At 36.2% G+C, this 13,000-nt stretch overlaps 1 protein-coding gene across 2 annotated transcripts in view; it reads right to left on the bottom strand.

Moving 5' to 3' along the window:
• Positions 1–13,000, bottom strand: part of Glut4EF (Glucose transporter 4 enhancer factor) — a 564,138-nt gene that overhangs the window by 450,630 nt on the left and 100,508 nt on the right. The gene's annotated exons all lie outside the window — the stretch shown is intronic.

The following is a 13,000-nucleotide window of genomic DNA, read 5'->3' as shown; positions in this document are numbered from 1 at the left end:
TTTTCTGTGTAAATTGCGGAAGTGTAAAAAAGCACCAAAACATAATGTAAACACAACAATGTTTACGTAAAATACATTGTAAGAGACGATAATTAATCTCTTGAGCCACCACCCAACTACGCTCGGGTTGGTGCGGCCCAATAGCGGCTGGGTAGAAGCAATTCCCCAAAGAATTTCACAGCCAAACAGGTGAGACGAATTGGCGTAGTAGGGGAGGTGATAGACGTTTAATCAACCTTGAATTCTATCGCATCCATATAAATTTACACCGCTGAATGGGTGTGTATATATATGTATGTATACTATGTGAATATGTATATAAGTACCGGTATTCTGTTTTTCTTTTTTTGTGAGAATTTTCGTGTTTTTGTTTTACAATACAATGAATACTACGTTAGTTGCAAGTAATAGGGTGTATGGGTGGGTGAGAAGGAGGAAGAGGAGGATGTTGGTTATTCATTTGTTTAGTTAAACATATGTACATTTGTATGTACATATGAATTTATGCTTTGCGGGTAGTGGGGACATGGCCAAAGTAGTGATGAAAAACACCAAAGCATAGACTACCCAGCAAGCATATTTCTTCGCCCATTACCCGAAGTAGTCACTCCCAGGCGATAGAAATGCACATCCGCGATCTCGCATTCTAATTGAAGTAGACACACCGTTCGAGAAGAAATGAACCACGTCCACGACACTACTTGTAAATGCCGCTTTCGAGACTTCCTAGAAGTACTTTTAGCGATAAAATTGGTTGTGACGAAAAAAAATTTTATTTATTTTGTTTTTTATTTTTCTTTTTTTTTCTTTTTACTTTTTTATTATTCGAATTATTTTTCCAAAGTACCCAAGGTTTTTAAGAACTATTTTTAGTTGAAATTGTCGTCTACATTAATGTTGTAATTTTAAAAATGTGATATTGCCTGGCCTGGGAATCAAACCCATGACGTTAAGAATGAAAGGCAAACATGCTAACCACTGCACCACCGCACCATATAAACATCGGATAGACTAATTTCTTATATTAGTTCAAGATTGTACACGCCTCAAATGAACGTAAACAATCGAAGTGTCTGCATTGACCAGAGAATGTGTCTGCCCACGCGATAGTCGTAAGTAGTAGCATTGTTAGTGTAAAAAAGCAATAACAGAATTTCGATCTCCTTTTCTGACACTAGGTAGTTATTCAAGAAGTTCAAAAAGAGACAGCAATTGTTATTGTAAAATGATAAAGGATCGCTATTTTCTAGAATAGAAGTTCAGAATGCGATTACTTCTGATAGAGGAAGTGAGAAACTCACTTCCAAATGCTGGCAGGGTATGTGGCCATACATGTAATATGTAAGTGTGTAACAATATGTGTGTATTAGCTTGTTCCGCGTTAAAGACTTAGTGGTATACAACAAGTGCTAATACTTTGGTGCAGCTTAAAGCATTCCTAGCGGAGTATCTATCTACAGTTCTGAAGGTCAGAAAATTAGGCAAAATTACCTAGTTCCAGGAGTAAGTTAAGAATACAAAGCCCAATAGTAAAAATAATGAAAAGGTTTCGAATCAAAACAAAATCGTATCACTTTGACCTACTAACCCATTATTTAAACAAGGGCATGTCACCAGAAATCAATAGTTATTTAACTACTTATACTACTTTTAGTGCTCAAAAATAACTTATTTGCTTGTTTTGCCTTTCGAAATCACTTCTCTAGCTTCTGAAGCAAAGTTTAGCATTTCCTTCAAATTATCTTCGTCACACTCTTATATATGCTCTCATGCTTATCGTATGTAAATTGTTTATAAAAAGCTTAGAATTTATTTTTATAATAACAAAAGCAACAAATAAACAACTGCCCACTTTGCACTCTGAAATCGCAGCTATATCAGCAGCATAAAAATATCTATCAATCGGCGAACGAACGAAAAAAAAAATAAACAAAAAAATTTATTTTTCTTGTAAATAAATATGCTGTGCCACTATTGAGAACATTAGTTGTTGTAAGATACCCTCTCCTCCGTCTTCTTGTTCTATCTTCAACTATTTTGATACAATTTAGTCTATTTATGATAGTAACTCTCGATTCACTTTCATCACCTTCCCACCACTACCACGTACCTCAAAAAACGACGTATACGAAATAGGAAAACTTTTTTAATCGTAGAATATTTTACATAGAGATAGCATGATAGCCAGTGTTACACATACACACGCAGAACCAGAAATGTATACAATGTTGGTATTTTATATATGTCTGATTGTAGATATATATGTATATAGTGAGACATACAAAGTATATGACGATCTATCCCATGGTCACCGTCAACGCATTGAACATTAGAATGTTGAACGTAAATGCCACAGAGGTGGAAGGAGAAGATTTGCCTTTGCTGTTACATTAATTGTATTTAACTACCGGCCCTTCATGATGACCTTTTCCAATTTTCTTTTGACTGGGTTTCCATTTTAGCCCTGCATAATATGCGGAAATCTAAACATATCTTTGCATACATATATTTACATACACTTTGGGCGTATAGCTTAAAACGATAAAACGACTTATTTGTAAAAATTTTTAAGCAAAATACCTTTAAAACATTTTCTCGGCTAATAGGTTGTTGTTGTAGCAACTACTATATGCATGCGAATGTCTTTATTTTATTGATTTGACCCTGCTTCCAAATTCAAGTTAAGAAAGGACGCCACCTGGAGAGGATTGGTCCATAGTGAGAGTGGAATATGACAATTAGAATCTTGAGGTAGTTGGTGGTCGGAATTCCGCTACCATCAACCATGACATTCAACTCAGTGCTCGCCTCTGCAGTCCATGAACAGAGTTGCCGCATATTTAGTGGCAGATATTTGCATATTTCTCGCGTGGAAAAGGTGGTAAGATCAGTCAACTTCCGAATCATTGGACTCTTTCAGCATTACCATGGAGATGCAGTCTATGGTCTGACGCTTAGAATGATTTAACTTTCCACAGCATTATCCATTGTCAATTTTGTTGGTTCCTTCTCAGCAGGAAGAGATATAATGCTTGTATTACTCTTCACTGCGTCCTGTCAATACCGGGGTGCTCTACGAACTGTCGATTAAAATAATACGTGCACCTCTTCGGATCAGTTGGCGTAATGTCACCCAACCTGACCGAGGTCCTATCGTACTTCTTTCTGGGTTCGAGAGTGACTTAAGCGTTGCCCACATTTCGCTTTTTCCGGCACCAATGTTGCAACTCTTCAGATCATTTAGTCACATGTTCCGCTTATGCTCACCGACCAACGTGTTAACTTCCAGTGTCCGCTCCAAAACTTTGGGGTCCCTGGGGTTTGTATGGCGAAGCTCCTCGTGCTCATTGGCTTATCCCATCGCCTCTGCTGAGAAATTTCCTGTCATTTCGGGTATTCGACCAGCAGGTATATTACGAGCGGCTACAGCAGTGATGATGTCTCGCAACGTTCTTTCTGCTACCCGAACGTCATGAGGGTTGGAAAGATCTCTGAAGCGGTGATTAGTAAACTCTTTGATTAGCTTTCCCATGATTGATGAAAGTGCGGCGTTCAGAGGTGATAAAATCGGATGGACTACTGATGGGGATAATTTGGGGAGATGGTCTGCTCAGCCAGCACTATATCCCTGTGGTCGTTTCCAGCGACCGAATTCCACAACTTGTTATGCGTATTAAATTCCCCCAAGACCAAGCGGTTATAACCTTCCAAATGCGGGCTAATGATAGCCCTATAACTTGAAGTTCAGCTATTTATTGGCGGGATGTATACGTTAAGCAAATCTCGGCAATTCCACCCCTGACTGCCAGCCCCATACATTATATGTACTGTTCAATAGAGTCAGACTGAAGTGATATATGTCTGTATTGAACAAACTGATGTAATAAGAAAGCTAATCCTCAGTACGCTGTAAGTTGCAGTTGTTGTTGAGCTTGATTCTCGCACCACCGCTACCATAATATTCTTCTGGTTTATAAAATCCACTATTTTCTCGATCTTACCTCAAAGACCATTGCTACTAAATTGATAAAAGGATGCATTTTCAGCAGCAATATAGTCCCTGTCGAAGTCCCTCACATGGACGAGTTCAGAGCAACCCCTGAGATACACCCACTCCCGGCATCTAGTTCATCTCACCGAAGTTTGAGTGTGGTTGATGTGGATGTAACAAACCGAGCACATCGATATTGGTCTTAGGTTTTTCTCCGTCCGGGAGCAGACATTCCAAGATATGCTGCGTCCAGACAGACGGCAGACGCTGGTCGGAATGCGGGTGTTTTGTTATTCCGGATCAATCCGGTTTTGAAGGCCCTATCGCCGTGCGATTGTGGATTCTTAGTTGGTGTACCTTGGTTTGCGTAAATATAGATTATGCTCTGCTGCTTTTGAGAAGCGTGTTCATTGTGAGGAATTCTTTGTTGTTTTTTGTTCAATGACAGACAAGTTTCTCTATCCGCCACCAAACTCAACATGGATATAGAACGCAGATCTATTTACTGCGTTCTATCTCTATGTTGTGTCAAATGAGTCGGCTAGGCATTCAGTCGGGTAGAGAATCTTGTCATTAAATAGAAATCAAATTAAATAAAAATATAATAAGGCTGCACCCATTTCCCCCTTCAGAGTGTCCACCCAGAATTAACTACCTAACAGTGTTCACCTAGTTGTAAAACGTATTACTCACACCTCCTTTCATCCGTTGCCGGTAAAATGATTCATTTCACATTGTCCGAATTCCACAAAAAAAAAAATAATCGACGACATTATTTAGGCCAACTCTGGCGGCATCGATAAAATTAATGTGAACATTAATTAATGATATATTTTCTTTCCTTTGTTATTGCTACTACAACTGGACTTGTTTCCAAACTCGAGGCAATGGAAAAACAAAACACAAGAAAAAGCGGAGAAAGAAAGGCGCCAAGATGCTTCCAATAAATTAAAAAAACACTGCTTACTCTACAGCAGCGTTGGTTAATGGTTATGGCGACAAATGACGCCGAAATTAAAACCCGCAGGGTAATGCCACATTTACCGGCTGTCATTGACAATAATAACATAAATATTTTCAATTAAATTTTTTAAAGATCGTCGTAATTGCTTTTACGTTTGGAGATCATAAAAGCAGCAAGATGAAAACTTTATTTATTAAACCACCTTGTGAAAAGATTTAAGGGGTAATAAAAATCAATTTATTTCTATGAATATTTCAAACAAAGATTTTGAGTGGGTCATGTAGCATTTGATTTGTATGTTATTCGAAGAGATTTGCATAATTAAGAAGTCAAGTACTAAAAAAATTGAATTACAGTTGAACTTCTCTATAACGTAGCATTTGGGAACAGACGAATTACTACGTTATCAAGAGATTTTTTGTGTGAAAATGTTAACTTGTATCTTAAAAACAACTTCGTTATAGAGGAGTATTCGTAATATGGAAGTACGTTATAGAGCAGTTCGACTGTATAAACATTTATATAAGAGAAATAAGAAATTGAAGATAACACTGTTGTTCTCTTTTATTTTCATTACATGCAACAATTGTCGCATAACGTCATTAAATACAAATATTTTTTTAAATTCCTCCCAACGGACATTTTTCATAACAAAAGTCGGAATGTCATAGAAATATGCAAACGCGAACTACAAAATACATACATATTTACGGATCAGCTGTGCCAAAATGCCACAAGTGAAAAACAACTTTCGATAAGATATGTAAACATGGATAAATGCATGCCAGAATCTACTTCAAAGGAAATCGTCAGTGTGAAAATTATATTTGTTTTTGTTATTTTTTTAAAATTATTGTACAGCTGTGTTCTAATTTCTAATTCATTTGAATCGTGCCAAAACTGACAAGGAGTTTTCTATTTAAAGCAAAAAACAATGAAACTCCAAAACAATTCACAAATACATACCTAACGAGAATTACACATTTGAGTGCTACCATCTGCGCATCAATTGGTTATTTTTTTCAACATAGTTTTCAACATAATCCTCACATCATGTGGCAGAGGGCAACAGGTTGTGTTTTGGTCTATTTTAAAATTCCTAATAACAACATAATTTAATTGAAGTCTTCTGTAACCAATGTTCTTTATTATTTGTGTCACAGAATGCGAGCATACAACTTCAATGGAAAGCCTCAAATTCATTGAAAATGTTATAGACATGTGTCACTTCAAATCATGTGTATTGTATTGATTTTTGGAACGGGATTGTTCAGCTGTGACAGAAAGTAGGTTTCAGAAGCAATGAGCATTTATTAAATATTTAAAAATTATTAGAAACTGATAACAAGAAACACTAAAGCTTATATACATACACATTAGGGTGGTGCTTCTGAAATAAGATGAATTAATTATAGTTATACCCCTTGGCGTATAATTACCTTACCATAATTAAAAATAATTTTTATAAATCATACGCCGCGCAGTGATTCAGAATAGTTTTTTTTCCTGGTCAAAATTCTGTACATTTTGAACGGATAGAAATATTCCATTTTTTTTTTGTTCGCATATAACATAATCAGCTTTCCGAAAACATTCGAAGTAGGTCTAGTAGTTGCAGAGGAATTCAAGGCCAAAGTTAACATTTTGATTTTTTCATAGTTTGCATCAAAATATGAGTGGTTTTTAGTTTTTCATAAGTTCTTACAATATAAAAAAGGTCATAAAACTCCTATAACTCTTTTAACAACTCATATATTTAAAAAAAATGTATATTTGTGTATACGGTATGTACATGGGAAACGGTATGGAAAACATACATTTTTACCCATGTAATTTCAAAATAATTAAAAAGTGTTAAACGGACGGGACGGGTACAAAAGTATATATGGGCTGAAAGAGGACACAATATCTGTTATAGTTTTTGAGAAATATCTATTTCTTTCTCCAGAAATTTGCAAAAATGGCGTATTTCTCAAAATTGTGAAAAAAACTGTCGTCCTTAGGAGCCCAAACCTTCCAATATTTGACCTAATTATACCCTACACCACTATGTGGGGAGGGTATTATAAGTTAGTTTTGCCGAAAAAGTTTGTAACGCATCGAAATAATGGTCGTAGACCCATACTTATATATACCAAAATGATTGTCTCGACGAGCTGAATCGATTTGGCTATGTGTTTCCGTCCGTCTGTCCATCTAAACCTTGTAATCACGCCACAGGTCGCAATTTTGATCGGATCGTCACCAAATTTTGGGTGTTGATGAGGGTCCCGGAGGGGAAGGAGCGTATTTTGGTGATGGTCGGATAATATTTAGGGGTCGGAATGGGCAAAAAATTTATTTGGAGAAAAGGTCAACGTTTTTTCCAAAGCAAATATCTCAGCTTCCAAAAGGGGTATACAAAAAGAAAATAAATGTAGTAGTAAATAAAGTAGAAAATATAACCTCTCTAACGATGTAAAGGAGGTTGTCGTAGGTGGTCAAACAACGAAGATATCGCTATAGCCGCTTATAGAACACAACTTTTAATTTTTGCAATTTTAATAATAATGACGAATATCACAGCTTTGGTTGGGGACCTTCCAAGAGCAAAGTGTGACTGTGAAAGTAGAAAGTCCCATCTTTACAATGATGTAAAGCAGGTTGGCGTAGGTGCCCAAATAACGGAGATATGGCAATAGTCGGTAATAAATCCCATTTTTTTATTTTTTTGTAATCACGCTACACGTCGCAATTTTGATTGGATTGTTACGAAATTTTTGGTGTTAATGGGGGTCCCACAGAGAAAAAAACCTGTTCATTTTGTTAATGGTCGGATATTATTCACGGATCGGAATTTGAAAACAAAAAAACTTATTTGGAGAAAAGGCCAACGTTTTATTTCAAAGCGAATATCTCTCTTCTGTAAGAGGTATATCGAAAGAAAAACCTGGCAAGGAAATTATAAAATATCACCTTTACGACGCACAGTGGTCGAAATCACTGATCTAGCGGCGCGAAATTAATAACTTGGAAACGAATGGAGATATCTTTCTGAAATTTTGCACAAACTCAGTCTGTGTCCGTGGGTAATAATGTAATAAATATGAACAACATCGGCTAATATTTTGGTATAGCCTCCATATAACGGTACCTCCTGATATTCGGTATTTTGAGGATTTAAGCCACCCTTTCCTTCCAAATTAGTTGTAATTTGGTACTTAGGGTTTCTAGTTATCAATAAACCTTTCCACCAAAAATTGTGGACATAAGGTCGCGTTTGAATATAGGCCCCTTTTGAGGTACCTCCGATTTTCAGTATTTTAGGGGTTTAAAGCTACATTTTCCGCCCAAAATAGGTGTAATTTGGTATTTGGGGTTCCCAGTGGACAAAAACATTCTCCACCAAAAATTTTGGACATAGGTCTACGTTTTGATATTGTCCCCATATAACGGTACCTCCCAATATTCCGTATTGTTAGGATTTTGTCTACATTTTCAGACCAAATAAGCTGAATTTTGGCATAGGAGGTTCTCGTTGGTTATACATCTTCTCCACCAAAAATTGTGAACATAGGCCTACATTTTGTTATATCTACCATATAACTGTACCGAAAGATTTAGGCTATTTTGAGGATTTAGGCTATTTTTCAAGACCATGTATCAGCAAGATTTGCAGCTAAATTGGGGTCATTTGAAATCTAGGAAGTCCAAATTAATTAGTAAAACAAAAATTGGACTGGACCTTAGAGGACTTTTGTAGTTACGCTCCATTCAACAAAAGTATATTGCTCTAAAAACATAAAAAAATAATAATTTTTGAAAATTTATTTCTATATAACTATGTAATTTCAGGCCCCAAACATTTTTATAGTGTTTTATTTAACTTGCTTTGGTGTGTGTTTAGTTCAAATCTGGTAACTCATTTTTATTTTTAATTTAAATTATACCCTCTCCTATCAATAAAAAAAAATGTTTAGTTTTATTACGAATTTATTTAACAATTAAACAAATATGAAATCAGGTTTTTAGCAACAATTTTGTTAAAATCTGATGCATCAAACTTTCTTGCACTTGACAGTGAATACCTTAGTGAATATTTACAACAACAAAAAAGTAAAAACTAATTTTTTAGTCAGCAGAGTGTCTGTAATCGATACAATGGAAAACATTTCGCAATTTTATACTTAGATTTTTTGGCTTTCGCGCCGCTAGATTAATGGTTTGGACCAGTGTGCGACGATGTGAAGTAGGTTGCCATAGGTGGTCAAACAACAGAGATATCACAATAGTCGGTAATGCATCCCTTATTCCATTTTTTGTGCAAACACACTAAAGATCGGAATTTTGATCGGATCCTGACGAAATTTTGGGGGTTGATGGGGTTCTCACAGAGAAAGGAGCCTATTGATGGTTGGCGTACATCCCACTTTTCCATTTTTTTATTTGAGTTGAACTGACGATGCACTTAAATGCGTTTCAATCCCACGGCAGCGGGTTCTTTCGTACCGGATTGACCCGAAACCATAGTGTTTCGGCCAGCGGCTGCCAACCCAGCATCAAACCTATGCTTCTACATAGGTTTTTATGCTACAACAACAACAATAAATGCGTTTCAACAAAATTGACCTGTAGTAATGAATATTAATATTTTGAATTTTACCAGTCAAAAGCTTATGCACAGGGGTAGTGGTGTAGGGTATCACATGGTCGGCCCCGACCCGACCACTGTGCGCCGCTGGTGATAAAATTCTAGAATTTCATAAATATATGACAATAAAATAAGAAATAAATGGAAGTGGTTCCATGTGATATCATGATTTCACTGGTTCTTTTGCATGAGTTCAAATGAAGTCGTGAAAGATTTGATCTTTTACATCGAATTATCATGAGCTTGACTGGAGTCGTGAAAGATCCGATGCTTTTCATTGAATTTTCATAAGCGCAATTGAAGTCATGAAAGGTCCTCCTTTTCACTGAATTCTCATAAGTGCAAATGAAGTATTGAAAGATCCGATCTTTGCCACAATATTGTCATGAGTTTAGATAACTTGATAAGTACCCGTACAATAAATTATCAAATAATCATGTACCCGAATAATTGTTTACTTGCAAATGTAATTGTTAAAATAAAAGTCAGAAGAAAGTGATCGATATTGGCAAAATTTACATGTTTCTATTAAGAATACTATGTAAATTGTTATAAAACAAAAAGAAAAATATATATATAATTAAAAATACATAAGTATAAAAGAGACTCGGTCTATAAACCATGAGCTGTACCCGCCGACCGACACCAATTTAGTAAAACGTATCGAGCTGCAGCTATTGCGTTGGCATCTTACGACAAAACTCCAATGGAGAGACCAAGATGAATGTGATGTCACAAAACATGGCATCCAACATTGGAGAAGCATAGTAGAAGATCGGTGCGTTTGGAAATATATTCTTAGTTCGGCTTATGTAACAATAAGTTCTGTTTAGAATGTTTAGAATAGTTTAGAAAAGCCATCTAAATAAGAATAAATGAGACCACCAAAACATAGTAACTATTACAGAATAAATTGTTTAAAAATAATTGAATTCAAATTTATACTAGATAAACCGCCCGCCTTGCACGCAGAAGGACGGCGGTTCGATTCCCCGGCCAGACAACATCAAACATTTTTCAACGGTGGCAAAATACCCCTCCGTAATGTTGGCGACATTTCCTGAGTATTCAGCCTTGAAAAACTTCTCCATAAGTGGTGTTTTAAGACACGCCGTTCGGACTCGGCGATAAACAGTAGGTCCCATATCATTGAGCTAAATATGAATCGGGGTGCACTCATTGATATGAGAGAAGTCTCCCTTGTCCCGTATTGGATGTTGTTTTTGTTTTGTTTATCCCAAATTATGAGCCTGGTGCAGAGATTGGCACATAATTGATCGAATATTCAAAAAAAACGGAACCCCAAAATGAATGAAATATCTTGCAGCCATGGGAAGAGATAACTATGATTTTGGCAGATCAATATAATATATTAAAAAACACATAAACATAATAATATTGAAAATTACATGAAAATAAAGAAAACTGACATCTGGTGATAGAAATCATCTGTGTATTGTATTCAACAAATTACATAATTGGTCCGCAAATTTTATTTCTGATTGTTGGAAGTCATGCAAGATGCCAAGACAATGAACTGGTGCACAATGCCATGGCAATGAATTGGTGCAAAATGCAATGACAATGAATTCGTGAAAGCGTGTGTCACTCCCTTGTAAATTTCATCGGTGATAAACCCGAATTTTCATGAATGACATGTCACTTGCACCCATGATTCAACTCATGATTTGTCATCGAATATTTTACTGGGAATGTTCACAAATTCTTTTGTGGTGTACCAGAGAGTTCTTAATTATTGTCTTGTCTAAAATTGTTGTCTTAGTATTTGATCGAAAATTTCAATGGTTTGGCTGTTATATGCCAAAATATCCAGATGTATGGTCTAGTGGACTTTTTTTGCTCAGTACAATTCCAGGAATCAGAAACGCTAAGCGCCCGTCAAGATGTTCAAATCGCCCACCCTAATATACATCAATCCATTTTTGTTTTGAAATGTTCGTCATAGTCTAATTTAGGTATTTACGGAAAGAAGAACAAAACTAATGAACCGATTTTCCTGAAATATTCAGGGAATGTGCAGGGTTGTAATCTGTTGAATATAGGCAACCTCCCCTAGTTCCTATTTTCTAAAAACCCTATATTTGCCAAAAAAAAATTATGGGTTTAAAACTTAATTTCCGAGACAATGGTGCTTGTGTGTCCGATCTTATGTACTTATTTGGGGGCTAAAGATCCCACCAAGTCCACTTTTTAAATATGTTATATCTAAGGTTGTCCCATAGTGAAAATAGAAAATATAATTTGATAAATTTCGGAGGGGGTGGGGTACCTCCTCTGGGCCTTATTTATACCCTACACCACATTAGTTTGTAACATGGAAGAGGAAACGAGATAAAACCATAGTTCTTTTTAAGAATATACGTAGAGTCACTAACTGAGTCGATTTACGCAAGTCCGTCTGTCAGTTCACGTATTTTTCTAAACAAAGTAAAGGTCGCATTTGTAGTCCGATTCGCATGCAAATTGAGGAATATCTTGTTTTTGGCAAATGAACGAGCGCTATTCAGTTTGCTAAACATCTGTTCAGATTCGGATATAGCTCCCATATTTTTTTCGGCCGATTTCATGTATTTGATACACCGAACCCACTTATGTCCAATTTCAATGAAATTTGGAATGTCCGACGGGTTTTGATCTAGAAATAAATTTGGCAAATTATATTGAAATCGGTTCAGATTCGAATATAGCTCTCATACAAACAAAAACAAAATTGGACAGACATATTGATGAAATTTGACCCAAGTTGGTCTAGAAAGAATTTCGCCACATTATTTTGAAATCGTGGTGGTGTTGGGGTCATAGTGGCCCCGCCCGACTTTGATCCTGTTTTTACTGGTTTAATCAAATTTTTGGACATATCGCCATGAAAATATTTTGCGAAAAATTGCGGTTGTTTTTTAGAATATATGTAGTTTCTTGGTGCCAAAAGAAGCGACCACGCCTACTTTTAAAAATATGTTATATCCAAAACTAATGAACCGTAAAAAATTGCAGCAAATGTTCAAGGTTTGCCGTGGTACCCAACAAAAAAAATCATTTCCAAATAATAGGGTTTTATAGTACTTTTTGGCAGTCGTTACAAAACCCCCCCCCCCCCTTTCTAGTTGAGAAATAAGTTAAAAACATATGTTCTATTTTTAGAACAGTTGAGGTGGAATTTGGTTTCAATTTCATCACACTTCATATTTTTATTTTATATATTTGTTGGTCTTTGCTGAATATGATCCCGCGAACTTCTGATTTGTAACCAAGCCACGCGTACGAACATTAAGGGTTGTTTAAGCTCCTACAAATTCGCGTGCTGACGGTGAGTGTTGAACACAGAACCCTCCGATATGTAGTCTGACATACACGATCTGTGCCACCGTACTCATCACCTTGTAAGGAGTAAAAT

Source organism: Musca autumnalis, unplaced genomic scaffold (assembly GCF_047663935.1).
Source record: "Musca autumnalis isolate F117 unplaced genomic scaffold, ASM4766393v1 scaffold_1, whole genome shotgun sequence".
NCBI classification, from domain to species: domain Eukaryota; kingdom Metazoa; phylum Arthropoda; class Insecta; order Diptera; family Muscidae; genus Musca; species Musca autumnalis.
This window is presented reverse-complemented; position numbering and strand designations above follow the sequence as displayed.